This window comes from Heterocephalus glaber, unplaced genomic scaffold (genome assembly GCF_053883595.1).
Source record: "Heterocephalus glaber isolate CG9 unplaced genomic scaffold, H.glaber_assembly_v1.0 deba00000281, whole genome shotgun sequence".
NCBI lineage: Eukaryota > Metazoa > Chordata > Mammalia > Rodentia > Bathyergidae > Heterocephalus > Heterocephalus glaber.
In genome coordinates, this window is record NW_028258139.1 from 6,652,043 (window position 1) to 6,666,181 (window position 14,139).

General features: G+C 38.9%; 1 long non-coding RNA gene across 2 annotated transcripts in view; it reads right to left on the reverse strand.

Moving 5' to 3' along the window:
* Window positions 1-12,501: 12,501 nt before the first annotated feature.
* LOC147830198 (uncharacterized) overlaps window positions 12,502-14,139 on the reverse strand; it is a 112,013-nt gene continuing 110,375 nt past the window's right edge. For both annotated transcript variants that reach the window (XR_015440705.1, XR_015440706.1), the window contains one exon: window positions 12,502-13,275. This is a non-coding gene — a long non-coding RNA (uncharacterized LOC147830198). The remainder of the gene's footprint in view (window positions 13,276-14,139) is intronic.

A 14,139-nucleotide genomic window follows, 5' to 3' on the forward strand; every position in this document is an offset into this window, starting at 1 on the left:
GCCAGAATGGATTAAGAAGGAAAATTCAACAATATGCTGCATACAAAAAAAAACCACTTAATTCAAAAAGAAACTCATAGACTGAAAGTTCAAGGGTGGAAAACAATTCTCCAATGTGACAGGAACCTGAAAAAAAGCAGAAGTAGCTATCCTCTTTGCAAATCAAGTGGATTTCAAACCATCACTAATTAAGAGAGACAAAGAAGGACACTACATCCCTGTAAAGGGAACAATCCAACAGGAAGAGATGATGATCATAAATATCTATGCACCAAACACTAGTGCACCCAACTATATAAAACAAATACTAACAGACATGAAAAGTCATATATGCACTAATACAATTGTAGTGGGGGACCTCAATACCCCACTGTCACAAATAGATAGATCAACCAGACTAAAAATAAGTAATGAAATACTAGAACTCATTTGAACTCTTGAACAAATGAACTTAACAGATGTTTACAGAGTCTTCCACCCCACAAAATCAGAATACACATTCTTCTCAGCTGCACATGGGTCATTCTCCAAAATAGACCACATACTCACACAGAGAACATGTTTAAGTAAGTGCAAAGGAATTGAAGTTATCCCCTGAATATTATCAAACCATAGTATGATGAAATTGGAGATCAATAATAAAAGAAACCGCAAAAATTTCATAAAGACATGGAAATTGAACAACACAGTTCTGAAAAACCAATGGGTCACAAAGGAACTTAAAGAAATCATACAGTTCCTATAATTAAATGACAATGACAATACAACATATTGGAATCTATGGGACACAATGAAAGCAGTCTTAAGAGGGAAATTCATAGCCATTCATACTCATATTAAGAAAACAGAGTGAGCCCAATTAAACAACCTGAGGCTGAATTTCAAGCTTCTAGAAAAAGAAGAGCAGGACAAAGCCAAAGTTCATACAAGGGAGGAGATTATAGAGATCAAAGCAGAAATCAATGCAATGGAGACTAAGAGAATAATACAAAAAATCAATTAAGCCAAGAGGTGGTTCTTCAAAAGAATAAACAAAATTGACATACCTTAGCCAACCTTATCAAAAAAGGAAAGAAAAGGCCCAAATCCATACAATTAGGAATGAAAAGGATGAAAGTACAATGGATCCATCAGAAATCCAGAGGATCATCAATACCTATTTCCAGAACCCATACGCCAATAAGATGGAAAACACAGAAGAAATAGACAGATTCCTAGACACATGTGAATTACCAAAGTTGAAAGAAGAAGACCTAAAAATTCTAAACAACTGAATATCATCAATGAAATTGAAAATGCAATTGAAAACCTACCAACTAAGAAAAACCTGGGTCCTGGTGGCTTCACTGCTGAATTCTATAAGACATTTAGAGAGGAACTACTGCCACTACTGTTTAAACTCTTCAATGAAATTGAAAGGGAAGCAATACTCCTGAATTCATTCCTGAAAGCAAGCATCACCTTGATCCCCAAAGCAGAGAAAGACCCAATCAAAAAAGAGAACTATAGGCCAATCTCACTAATGAACATAGATGCAAAAATCCTCAGTAAGATACTGGGCAAATAGAATGCAGAAGATCATCAAGAAGATCATACACCCTGATCGAATGGGATTCATCCCAGGAATGTAGGGATGGTTCAACATACACAAATCAATCAGTGTAATACACTACATCAATAGAGCCAAGGACAAAAACCATATGATCATCTCAATAGATGCAGAAATAGCATTTGACAAAATCCAACAAGCATTTATGATAAAAAAAAAAAAACCTGAAGGAAACTGGAATAGACAGTCTCTACCTCAATCTGATAAAAGCAATCTATGATATACCAACAGCCAGTATCATACTAAATTGTCAAAAACTCTGAAATCCTTCACACTAAAATCAGGAACAAAATAAGGATATTCTCTCTCACCACTCCTGTTGAATATAGTTTTGGAAACATTAGCCACAGCAATTAGACAAGAGAAAGAAATAAAAGGAGTAAAGTTAGGAAACGAAGAAGTCAAATTGTCATCATTTGCAGATGACATGATACTCTATATAGAAGACCCCAAGAATGCCACCAAAAGTCTTCTAGACTTAATAACCAAATTCAGTAGAGTAGCTGGATACAAGATCAACACACAAAAATCAATAGCTTTCCTCTACACAAACAACAGACTCACTGAGAGAGAAATAGGGTTAACAATTCCTTTCACAATAGCATCCAAAAAACTGAAATACCTCGGAATCCACCTAACAAAAGAAATCAAAGACCTCTTTTCAGAAAACTATAGCACTCTGAAAAGAGAGATTGAAGAAGATATCAGAAAATGGAAAGACATTCCTTGCTCCTGGGTAGGAAGAATCAACATAGTGAAAATGGCCATACTTCCAAAACTGCTATATAGATTCAATGCAATTCCAATTGAAATCCCAGCAGCATACTTCATGGACCTTGAGAAAATAATCCAAAAATTCATTTGACACAAGAAGAGACCTAGAATAGCAAAAGCAATTCTAGGCAACAGAGACATGGCAGGGAGTATCACAACCCCCAACTTGAAACTACAGTACAAAGCTACTGTGATGAAAACAGCATGGTACTGGCAAAGAAACAGACCTGAGGACCAGTGGAACAGATTAGGAGATGCAGAAACAATTCCAGACACACTCAGCCACCTCCTCTTTGACAAAGGAGCCAAACACCCTCACTGGAGGAAAGACAGCCTCTTTAATAAACGGTGCTGGAAAACTTGGGTTTCAACTTGCCAAAGATTAAAACTAGACCTATATCTCTCGCCATGCACTAAACTAAAATCAAAATGGATTAAAGATCTAAATAGTAAAATAGAAATGTTGAACCAGCCTGAACAGAAGTTAAGTAGAACTCTTGAAGAAATTGGTGTAGGAAAAGATTATATGAACAAAACCTCAGTTGCCTGTGAACTAGCACAAACAATCAATAAGTGGGATCTCTTCTTACTAAAAAGCTTCTGCACAGCCAGAGAAACCACCAACAGAGTGAAGAGACAACCCACAAGGTGGGAAAGAATTTTACCTGCTCTTCCTCAGACAAAGGTCTACTATCTAGAATCTATAAAGAACTTAAAAAATCAGACCTCCCAAATTTAAAAACCCAATCCAAAAATGGGCATCTGAAATGAACAGACATTTCTCAGACAAAGAAGTAGAAATAGCAAATAAATACATGAAAAAAATGTGCAACATCACTGGTCATTCAAGAGATGCAAATGAAAACAACGCTGAGATTCCACTTCACTCCAGAAAGAATGGCTGTTACCATGATATCAACCAATAACAAATGCTGGTGGGGCTGTGGGGAAAGAGGAACCCTGCTCCACTGCTGGTGGGAGTGTAGACTGGTGCAACCACTGTGGAAATCAGTATGGAGATACCTCAAAGAACTAGGACTGGAAGTCCCATTTGACCCCGCTATTCCTCTGCTGGGGATCTTCCCCAAAGAATTAAAAGAATCATAACACAGCAATATATGTGCACTGATGTTTGTTGCAGCACAATTTTTAATAGCTAAAACTTGGAAGCAGCCCAAATGCCCATCAACTGGAGACTGGATCAAGAAAATGTGTTTGTTTTTTTATAAAATGAAGTACTACTCAGCCATAAAAAATGAGAAATTAGAGACATTTATAGCTAAATGGATGCACATTGAGGCAATGCTCTTAAGGGAAATAAATAGGACACACATGTGCAAATAATGAATAGTTTTTCTAGTGTGAGAAACTGAAAGTGTAAATAAAGACTAAAAGGTATAATAGATAATATGAAATAGGAAGAAATGGGGCAAACGGGAAGGGGAAGTGGGAGGGGTAGGGGAAAGGAAAGAAGGGAATGGAATTAATATGAGAAAATGAAAAAATGGAAACAACGTCTTTGTAAATAGGGAGGGATGGAGGGGTTGAAGGGAGGGCAGGGGAATGGGGAAAATATAAGAACCAAAAGAGATTATGTAAAGGTCCAAATTTGCAATGATGAATGTCGTTATATTGTGTACCTAAAATGTACCAATAAAATTAATTTTTTAGAAAGTGATAACATGTTTTTCCAGTCTCAAATGACTTGGAACTCTAGACTACAATTCTTATCTGAAATATTTATTGCATGTCTATTATGTGTATGTGGCAGACGCTTGGGATAAAAAAACAAATAAACATCATTTCTATTCTTATTAGCAGAGAAAACAAACCTGTTAATATGTCCTCTATTATAAGTGCTGTGATAAAGGCTAGCAGGTATACTTTGCAAGCTTGCATAGGGTTACTTAACTCAACTTTAGAAATAACTAATTTAGGCAACAAAAAAGAATAAGCATTTCAAGTAAAAAGATAATGAAGAGCAGAAGCATGAAAGTAGGGCTGGAGGTGTAGGTTAGGGGTATAGTGTGTGATTAGCATGTCCAAAGCCTGGGTTCAATACCAAGAAAGCGGGAAAGGAACAAGGGAGAGAGAGAGGAGGAGAAAGAGAGGGAGGAGAGGAAGAAGGAGGAGAAAGAGAACATGGGAGAGGGAGAAGATGTGGTGGAAAGGAAGGAAAGGGATGGGGAAGGGGGAGGGAAAAGAAAGGAAGGAGAAGGAGTGGGGAAGAACAGAAATATGAGATGGCCTAGAGTATAGAACAGAAGAATGAAATAGCATGAAGTGTTTAGAGAAATGCAAGCACTAGGTCTAGGACAATAAAGCCCAATAAAAATTTAACGGGAAAAACAAATACAAGTGATGTAAATTTATAAAATTTTAGTAGTCACACTCAAAGATAAAAAGAAATAAATGAAATCATCTTTAAACATGTGTTTTATTAACAATACACATCCAGATTACTAAAGAGGCATGTGACAATCTCTTCTTCATAGCATGTCCTCAGGGCCCACTGGGTCATACAGCAATAGCACATCACAGTTTGGATTGGATGTATTTCAATAGCTCAGCAGCCACTGAGCCTGGAGGCTACAGGATTAGGTGGTAACGTTCCAGAGTGACAAGCATGAGGCAGGAAGTGTCACAACACAGCCTAGGAAGCAAACAGGGACAGTCATACCACATCTCACTATGAGCACTTCATTGTATAAGTCACAAAGGTTGAGTTACTCTGGTAGATTTGTGAGGGATGGGTTTGAGGAGAAAGAAACTGGAAGTTGGATGGTGTCTTAGTTTTCTCTTACTACAACCTAAAACCAGGTACTTTATACCTAAAACCAGGCAATTTATAAAGAAGAAGATTTCATTTGGCTCCTGGTTCTAAAGAATAGAAGTCTAGGAGCTGATGCTAACATTTGCATAGCATCTGATAAGGGCCTTTTGGGTCAATTGTGAGATTATTCATGGAAAAAAGGGCAAGAGTACACCAACTTAGCGCTCCCTCTCTCTCTCTCTCTCTCTCTCTCTCTCTCTCTCTCTCTCTCTCGCTTTTCTGTTTGTATTTTTGTTGGTCTTGTTGTTGTTTGTTTTTACAGTCCTTGGCAATCAGCCTTTTTTCTCTCTCTGATTTTTCTATGTCAGACAAGATTACATCAATAAACCACCTTTCTTCCTTTATTAGAAAGCCTTTAATCCCACCATGGGATGCATTGGCAATTCTAACTACCTCCCAAAACCCTGATCTCCAAATCACATCAAATATAAATTTGGGAATTAAGTTTCCAACACATACATTTTTGGGGAACACATTCAAACTATTGCAGCTGGTTTTGCAGAACACTGTAATTGGCAGAAGTTTGACATTAGGGCCAGTGGTAATAAATAAAGATGCAGCTAGAAAGTCATGGAAATGCTGAGAACAAAATGTCATTAGAATTCTGGCAAGTTCACTGTGAAAAGGGTGTGCGGCCGGAGGTGAGGATGTCTCCCTGATTTCTTGTTTGGATAACTATAGGATAACTAGAATTGAGAGATGGGAGCTATAGGCAGAAGCCTGGCCAGGCATATTATTTTCTTTCACAGCAACATCCAGCATCTGTGTACATATAGTGACTCCAGTGTGGACCTCCACCGTAGCTCAGAGATTATTGAGTAAAGCAGACTTTGATGGGTGAACATGTCAGGGTTATCCTAATTATTATTCTCAGAGATTTGGAGGTTTTTGGTGCAGTAAAGGAATGTGTGATAGAAAGATCCCTAAAATGAAACATTGAGCTTGGTAAGGAGATATTGACACTTATCTCCCTCCTTAAGGAACAAAAAGAATAAGAATCTTAGAAATGTGGTTAGGCACCTGACATCAGACACATAAGCAAGCCAACACCTTATCAAGAGAGTGGCATACAGGGCTGGGAATTTAGCTCAGTGGTTCCGCCACCTGCCTTGCAAGCGTAAGGTCCCAAGTTCAATCCCTGTTACCAAATAAAAAAAAGAGAGAGAGAGAGTGGCATACACCATGACACTGAGAAGCTTCCAGCTTGCCAGGTGCTCATTAAGGGAAGGCATCAGCAACCAATTCCAGGCCTGTGGTAGAAGAGAATACCTGCACAAGCAGGTGTGTCAGAAACAGTCATCCTCCACTAACCTGCACCTCGGGACTTTCCAGTACCACCACTAAATATATTCGATAGAAGGAGCAAAAGGCTTCAGGGTCCATAACACTCAGGAACCTGCATGTCACAGCAAGTGCCTTTTGCAGCTATTCCCGGGCAGAGCAATTATAACTTTAAAGGGAGATTTCTCAAACTGGAGAAGTGACTCAAACTCGGATTTAAAGGGTCACTGAAGAGTGAGTCACTGACTGATCCATAACTTGGAGAGACAGGCATTTTGGATAGAGAACTTGGAAATTCTCCCATCTGGATGAGTTTTCCTCATTCTTTTTCTTGAACACCCAAATATTAGGAGTCAATACTCTGTGCTGGGAACTCTGAATATTGGTGTGAGTTTGAAGTTAATGTTAGACCAGTAAGTCACTCAGATGTGGGGGTCAAGTGATGAAAAGTCATTAGGCAAGGCCTCAAGGTAAAGACTGAGCCACTCTCTCCTTCCTTATCTAAGACTGCACTGACAAAGCAGAGAGTGAAGTAGGTGACACATGGATTGTGCCTAATCTTCGAAAGCCACCACCTCATAAAGACAAAAACATTGTGGGTAGGCTTTTCAATGTATACATCAAGGAATACCAGGGCCTTGATTTTTTCAGGAGTTTCAAATAACTCACCACCTTAGGTTTTATTTTAAGAAGACTGACTTAATTCATAAGACTGGGCAAAAGAATATTGAAGGAATTTCCTGGAGCAATATTTCAACCCAAGAAACATAAATAATGTCCTAGCATAGGAAACAAATCTCACCACTGTGTCACCTTCATCATACAGGGGTCCACAGAAATAAAATGTATTCATTCCATCTGACTCAGGACTCATTGTCATTGGCTCCTTTACACAAATACCCCATGTTTCCAGGGATACAGTGACTCCAGGTGTCTCTGTGTATGTGTGGAACAAGCCACAGAACATAGTGAATCAACCAACTTAGACTTTTTCTCTTTTCTATTTCATCATAAAGATGCACTTACCTACTCCTGACCTTACAAAAGCTAAAAATAACCATGTAGCTCTTTTTCCTCCAAAATACATTTGAGAAAACCCATGAGTAATGTCAACTTTTCAGACTCTGAAACATATCAGGATTATTTGAAGTAGCAATGAACAAATCTGAAATTTTATCTCAGGGCTTGGACACATACTCATCTTTAGTCAAATATTTTGAGATGAGGGCTGAGGACTTAGCTCAGTGGTTCCGCCGCCTGCCTTGCAAGCGCAAGGACCCAAGTTCGATCCCTGGTACCAAAAAAACAAAAACAAATATTTTGAGATGAAACTCACATTAAATCAGATCATCTACCAGAAATTCAAATATTTCAGTGAAGGGGGTGGAAGGGAAAGCTGCTGACTTAAGTAACTTTAAAAATGAATACAGTCTATAGGACTAAAAGAAAATAAATATCCGTGGGCACTCTACTGTGGTTGACAAGGTTGTTTCTTGTGTGAGTACACGTTGGTGATTCTGATTCTGCTGTAAATGTGTAGTGGAATTGAACAATTAAGTCATTAGACAGCAGATCATGAGACCATGGTCTCTCACCGTTAAGATGGGATGATATGAGTAGACAAAGAGAAAAGACTGGAATGGTCCACGTGGCAACAGATGAGAGCTGGGGAAGCAAGCATGGAAACTATTTTACTTAAAACAGAAACAGCTGATTAGAGATAGCAGTCCTTAAAAAAATTAGATACCCCCGGATTACTAAGGAAGCAAAAACATCCCAAAGGTAACCAGCATATGCAACCCCCTAGATCTTGGTTTCTAACTTCATGCACTTTATCTCTGTGGCAGAAACCCTTAACACCAGGATAATCAGGAGCCGGGAACATCTGACAAATCCCAATAGAGGGTCATTTTATAAACTATTTGACTAGCATTGCTCAAATTATTAAAATCACTACAAATATACAAAGTGCAAAAAGCTGCCATCACCAAAAGGAACCTATGGAGACATAACAGCAAAATGTAATATGGAATCCTGAGACAGAAAAGGTACATAAAGTAAAAATAGGAAAAACAAGTATCTATGGACTTCAGTTAATGATAACGAACCAGTATTGATTCACTAATTGTTACAAATGCATAACACAAATGCAAGATGGTAAAAAGAAGGGAAATTAGATTGGGAGATGGACAAATTGTACTATGATACTAATTTTGTACATGTAAAACTTTTCCAAATTTAAAAGTGTATTTAAAAAATAAGAAATTAAGCAAAAAATAAGGTTCTTCTAAACTAACTTTTTAGCAGCAGCTTACCTTTGGGTTACTATAAAGTCTTCATGGGCTCCTTTTGAACCCATACCAAGCTGGGTTTCCCCATTACCATTCTAATGTACACAAACACATGATCACATTCTGGGAAAGAAGACACCTATCTCTACTTGGAATTTTCAAAATAGTGGCAGGACATGATTTGCATGGGAGAGATGAATGTTAATCAGAGGATATAAAGTCCTGTACTATGAGAGGGGAGGAGAGCTTTCTAAACTAGATTAAATGCTCCAACTCTTTTTTTGCTCATGCTTTCCAGATCAAAAGCCCAGAGCTAGGTTTTGCTCTCAAAAATATGTACACAGTGCCATAAACATTAGTTGTACTGGAGAAAAATACTGCTATCTGATGTGTAGTTCTTGTACAATCGGTCCAGAATTCTTTGTCATTCTTTCCGATAAGAGGTAGGAGACTAATTCTGTCTCCCTTGTGCGTGGGCTTGCTAGGCTTAGTGGCTCACTAGGAATGAACTGAATAAGGCAGAAGTAGTCTGTGTGGCATCAGAGACAGGTCATAAAAGGTCCTGAGGTTTCTGAGGTGCTCTCATTCTTCTGGGTCACACATTCTAGGGGAAGTCACGGCCCTGTCTACAACTCACTCAAGCACCCTATGAAAGGTGAGTCCTCCAGCCATCAGTCACATGATCAGGCCTGCTCAGAAGCAGCCTCGGCCTCTGAGGGGCCTTCAGGAGAATGACTGAGCCCAGCCGTCATTTTATTGTATCTACATGAATATCCTGTGCCCCTGACACCCTGATACCCCGCTAACCCATTCCTAAATTCTTTACCCTCAGAAACTACAAGACCATGGATTGTTGGTTTAAGCCACTGTACTTGGAGCAGCTTCTTAGGTAGCGAGAGGTAACTAATTCATGATACTACATGCACATGATGTGAAAATAGAAGGGAATGAATCAGGTGTTTCTTCTGAGCCTGACCCCTTTCTCTCACCTGTGTAGAAAAATCCCAGATCAACCTCCCATTTTCCCTAAGGACACCCAGAACAGTGAAGTTAAAGAGAATGGTTAAGACATAGTGTTATAAAAATTTGGAGGTTAGAGAAAAAAAGTAGCTTGCATGGCTCAAAGAGAAATAATGTCTACAAAACGTATATCTGGATTTTATCAGAGCTTTTAAAAATGTTTTAAAATAACCCCATGAGAAAACAGCAAATGTGGAATGGGTGACGGCTGAACAGTTCTATAGAAAGGCTGTCACAGTGAGGGGCTGGTGATGTCGTTAATGCTCTGGCGGGAGACAAGAAAGCATGCTGATCAGATTGACACTATATTTGACAGACTTAGTATTAACTGAGCTGGATAGATAAGAGTAATGTATGGGAAATGGGAAGGTTTATTTAATAAAAATGAATGAAAGTCCTGCATTCAGGTTTTTAAAAAAATCAACTATATAAATCCAATTTGGGAAACCATGTTGTTTGGCAGAAGTTCATGTGGAAAAATCTACTTAATATGAGCCAGCACTGGGACAGGGCTTTTCAGAGAGCTAATAAAACCTTTAATAGAAATAATAGAAAATGAGGGAGACCCACTAAACTCTGAGGAGGTCAAAGATCAGCTTCAGGACTTGCATTTCTACTGGTGTTATTGATCAGAGGTCCCAGGAGTAGGAAGAGATGGCGAAGAGAGGTACTGGACTTTGGGAACCATGGTCCCACCTTGTGAGGGGCAGTGGAAGGAGCAGAGGGCGGGGGTGGGAAGGGTCCCAAGTTGGGTGTCCGTAGGCTTTCACTTTGGAAGGGAGGGAGCTAATCTGTGGAGTCTTAACGAACAACCCTTAAGAATTGAACTAGGAACAATAAATAAACATTAGACTGAAGGCGTTTGCACATGGATAGACCTAATCCAACAATGAGATGGAGTGCCCTCAAAGGTAAGCAGTGATCAAATCCTGTGCAGCAGATGGTGAAAGACGTGGCCACATCTCAGGTGGAACTAAGTCTATGCAAGACATGGACACATTCATCCATACAACAGGATTCCTACTCCCAATAGTCATATTGAGTATTAAGTGCAGGAGAATTAAATGTGATGCAAAGCCTAGTCTTATATGTAGTGTACTCTTAGAGTGAGCAACATTCAATCCTATTACTGGAAATCTTCAAGCCAGAGGTCAGACAATAATTCTAAGAAAGGTGCCCACCTTCAACAGAAGTTTGGAAATGCCAGTTATGTGTTAGTTTTTTGTTGCTATAAAAAATGCCTGAGATAATCAACATATGGAACCAAATGTTTATTTTGGTTCCAAGTTTCAACCCATATCCATCTGATTCACTACTTTTCCCTCTGGGGTCACACCATGGTAAGAGTACATGGCAGAGCCAAACCACTCACCTTGTGGCTGAGAAATGAAGGGAAAGAGGAAGACACTGAGGTCCACAATTCCCTTCAAGGGCACACTCCAGTGACCCCAAACCTTCCACTAGACCCCACCTCTTAAAGGTTCCCCAGTCTTCCAATAGCACCAAGCTGAGGACCAAGCCTTTAACATATAGGATATCGGACATCCAATCTATAGTAACATCATTCACAACCCTGGCTGCTCACTAGAGTTATGTGGGAACTTTAAACATTCTACACCCAGGCTGGACCCTTTCAAATTGAATCAGAATCTCTCAGCAACAAGATGAGAGAGTGAAAGCCTGTGACATGAGATGGTTACAGATTACGATTAGCGTGAGGGTCATGGTCGTATTAGGGTTTTTGCAGCTCTCCACGTTTTTAACAAACACTATGTTATGTGATTCCCAAGGCACCTTTGTATTCCATGATTCTGTAAGTTTGTATCTGGATACGTGGTACCTAGAGAATCCACTCATCCTCAATTCCTCTTTTGTGAGGGCATCAAATACAGGCAATGGACTTCATCAAATGTCCCAGCCTCTAAATTCCAGCTCTTTCTTTATTAGTTGCAAGTTCAAATCATCTAGTTTCTTTGCACTGGATCTTCCACTGTAAAACAAGAATAGTAAGCCTAAGATAAGGATAAAGAATGAATAGAATTCATGTGAAGTGCTTTGCACATCTGCCACACAGAGGGAATTAAAGAAGTGAAAGCTATTATTATTAATGCAGGTATTAAAAGAAAGGGCCTATTTAAATCACATTTTGAACATTATCTAGGCTAATACAATCCATAGAAAAGAAATGTAATATAAATATAGTATGGAGCAGGGGTCCCGGAGGCCCGAGACCATTCTCTCTGGTGGGCTAAGCAGACCACCACTGTGGGCGTGTGGTGGGAGGGGAAGGGGAGAGGAAAGAAGGGAAAGGAAATTTTATGAAAAAAGAAAAAAATGGAAATGAAGTCTATGTAAATAGGGAAGGGTGGAGGTGGTGAAGGACACACAGGTAATGCGGAAAAAATAAGAACCAAGATACATCATGTACAGGTACAAGCACCCAGTGATAAATGTAAATGTATTGTATACCGAAAATGTACCAATAAAAGAATTTAAGGAAAAAAATATATAGTATGTTCTAGAAAAATAACATTTACTTAAAATTTTAAAATTTTGAGCTATATAATTTCATTGTATTCTAACTGGTAAATCTGTTTCTCACAGAGGTAACAGTTAACAATTCTGAAAGTACTTTACATCTATACTAGGATGGAGCAGGTAAATGAATGAATTGTAATTACAGTCTGATTCTTTCAAAAGCAAGAAGAAAAGTCTACATTGAACCATTTACTAATAGATTAGCATCAAGACAGAAGAATAAATTTAGTGCCCCGTTTATTACATTATGGATGGAGGCAGATATTGGTACAAATATATGGGTTAATTACCCATTCACATATTCCTTAACTCTGTCTGCTAGCAGGGCCTGAAAGCAGTGGAACCCCAGTAGCAATGAGCATACTTTATTTCTAAGTAACAATTTCTCCAATAAAAAGGAGCGAGGGATCCTTGCAGAAATGGTTGATCCTGGACCTGGGATAGTGGAAACATAAGATGTCTGTCAGCATTTTTCATGGCCAGAAAACAAGAACATTCTCAATGAATGAACAGATGAAGGCATGCCAAAGGAATACGTGGGCAGCATGAAAGAGATCCTAGTGGCTAAAGCTAGACTAATCTGATCAACAAAATAATATAGTTTGGAGGATAAAATAAATATCCATGAGTCCCTACTAATTTAAATAAATGACTGAGTACTATAGATAAATGGAGAAGAGACAAATAATCCTTCCAAAATAATTCTAAATAATTTATGTAGATACCTTCCTCCGGGACATAGGAATTAATGGCTCTCCTGCAGGGTGAGCAACTTCAGGGGTTCACTTCCAAAGAATAGGATTTGGAAAGGGAAAGACAGTAACCTTACATGGGCAGTACTGGCAGACGCCTCCTTCACCAGGTGATCAAGGTTACCATCACCAGCGATAAGTCATGTTCACATTGTATTTCTATAAAATGAAGTGATCCTAAAATAAAATTGTAATTAAAAATAAAAATCAAAACATTTTTTAAATTCATGTTATTTTACTTGGTCACAGTTTAATTGCTTAAAACTATAAAACCTCAACATACTATTATTTCTGTGGGATATATTATTAATAACTGTAGTACATGCCCTAAGCATACAGAACTATCTAATAAAATACTTATACCCATAGGGAAATGTTTGGAGGAAAGTAGCCTCAAAGCCTTGATTCACCTCAGGCCTGGGACAAAGCTAAATACTGTGCCACAGGTACTGTCAGAATGAACTTCAAACTGTACTAGGTGTCAATTTTAGGGGACTAAAATGATTGGGAAATCCTTGTGGATTGGAATTTTTTTCTCAAAAATACAGAAAGATAAAATGGAAACTGGGCCTTCCAGAAAGCGATCTGGGAGCTCCTAGAAGCTTTTTCTACTCAGCAGATATCCCAAAGAACTTGCTGGGGGCAAAAACCCCCCAATCCTCAACATGACTCTGGGTCTTCCTATTCCATTCCTGCCTACCATATAGTTCTTGAATCTTTAGAGGCCTGGAGCTCCAAGCTGTGCCATCCCCTTCAGAAGACTTCTGTCATGATGATGCCCCTTCCCAGAATGCAAAGTCCATGGGTCAGTGACCCTACAGAGGGCACACAATATTCCTTCAATGAAGATGTATCTAGCACTGACTGTCTACGCTTTCCTAGGTGACAACCAACATCCCTCCCCTCTGTGTAGATGCTGATTGAGGAAAGGAAGAGTCACACACCACAGATCCATTAAGAAATGTACCAAAGTTGACCAGCATTGGGCAAGGTGGAAAACAAAGGATTGCCACAGCCAGAACTTCCCTTAAGTCTTCCCTT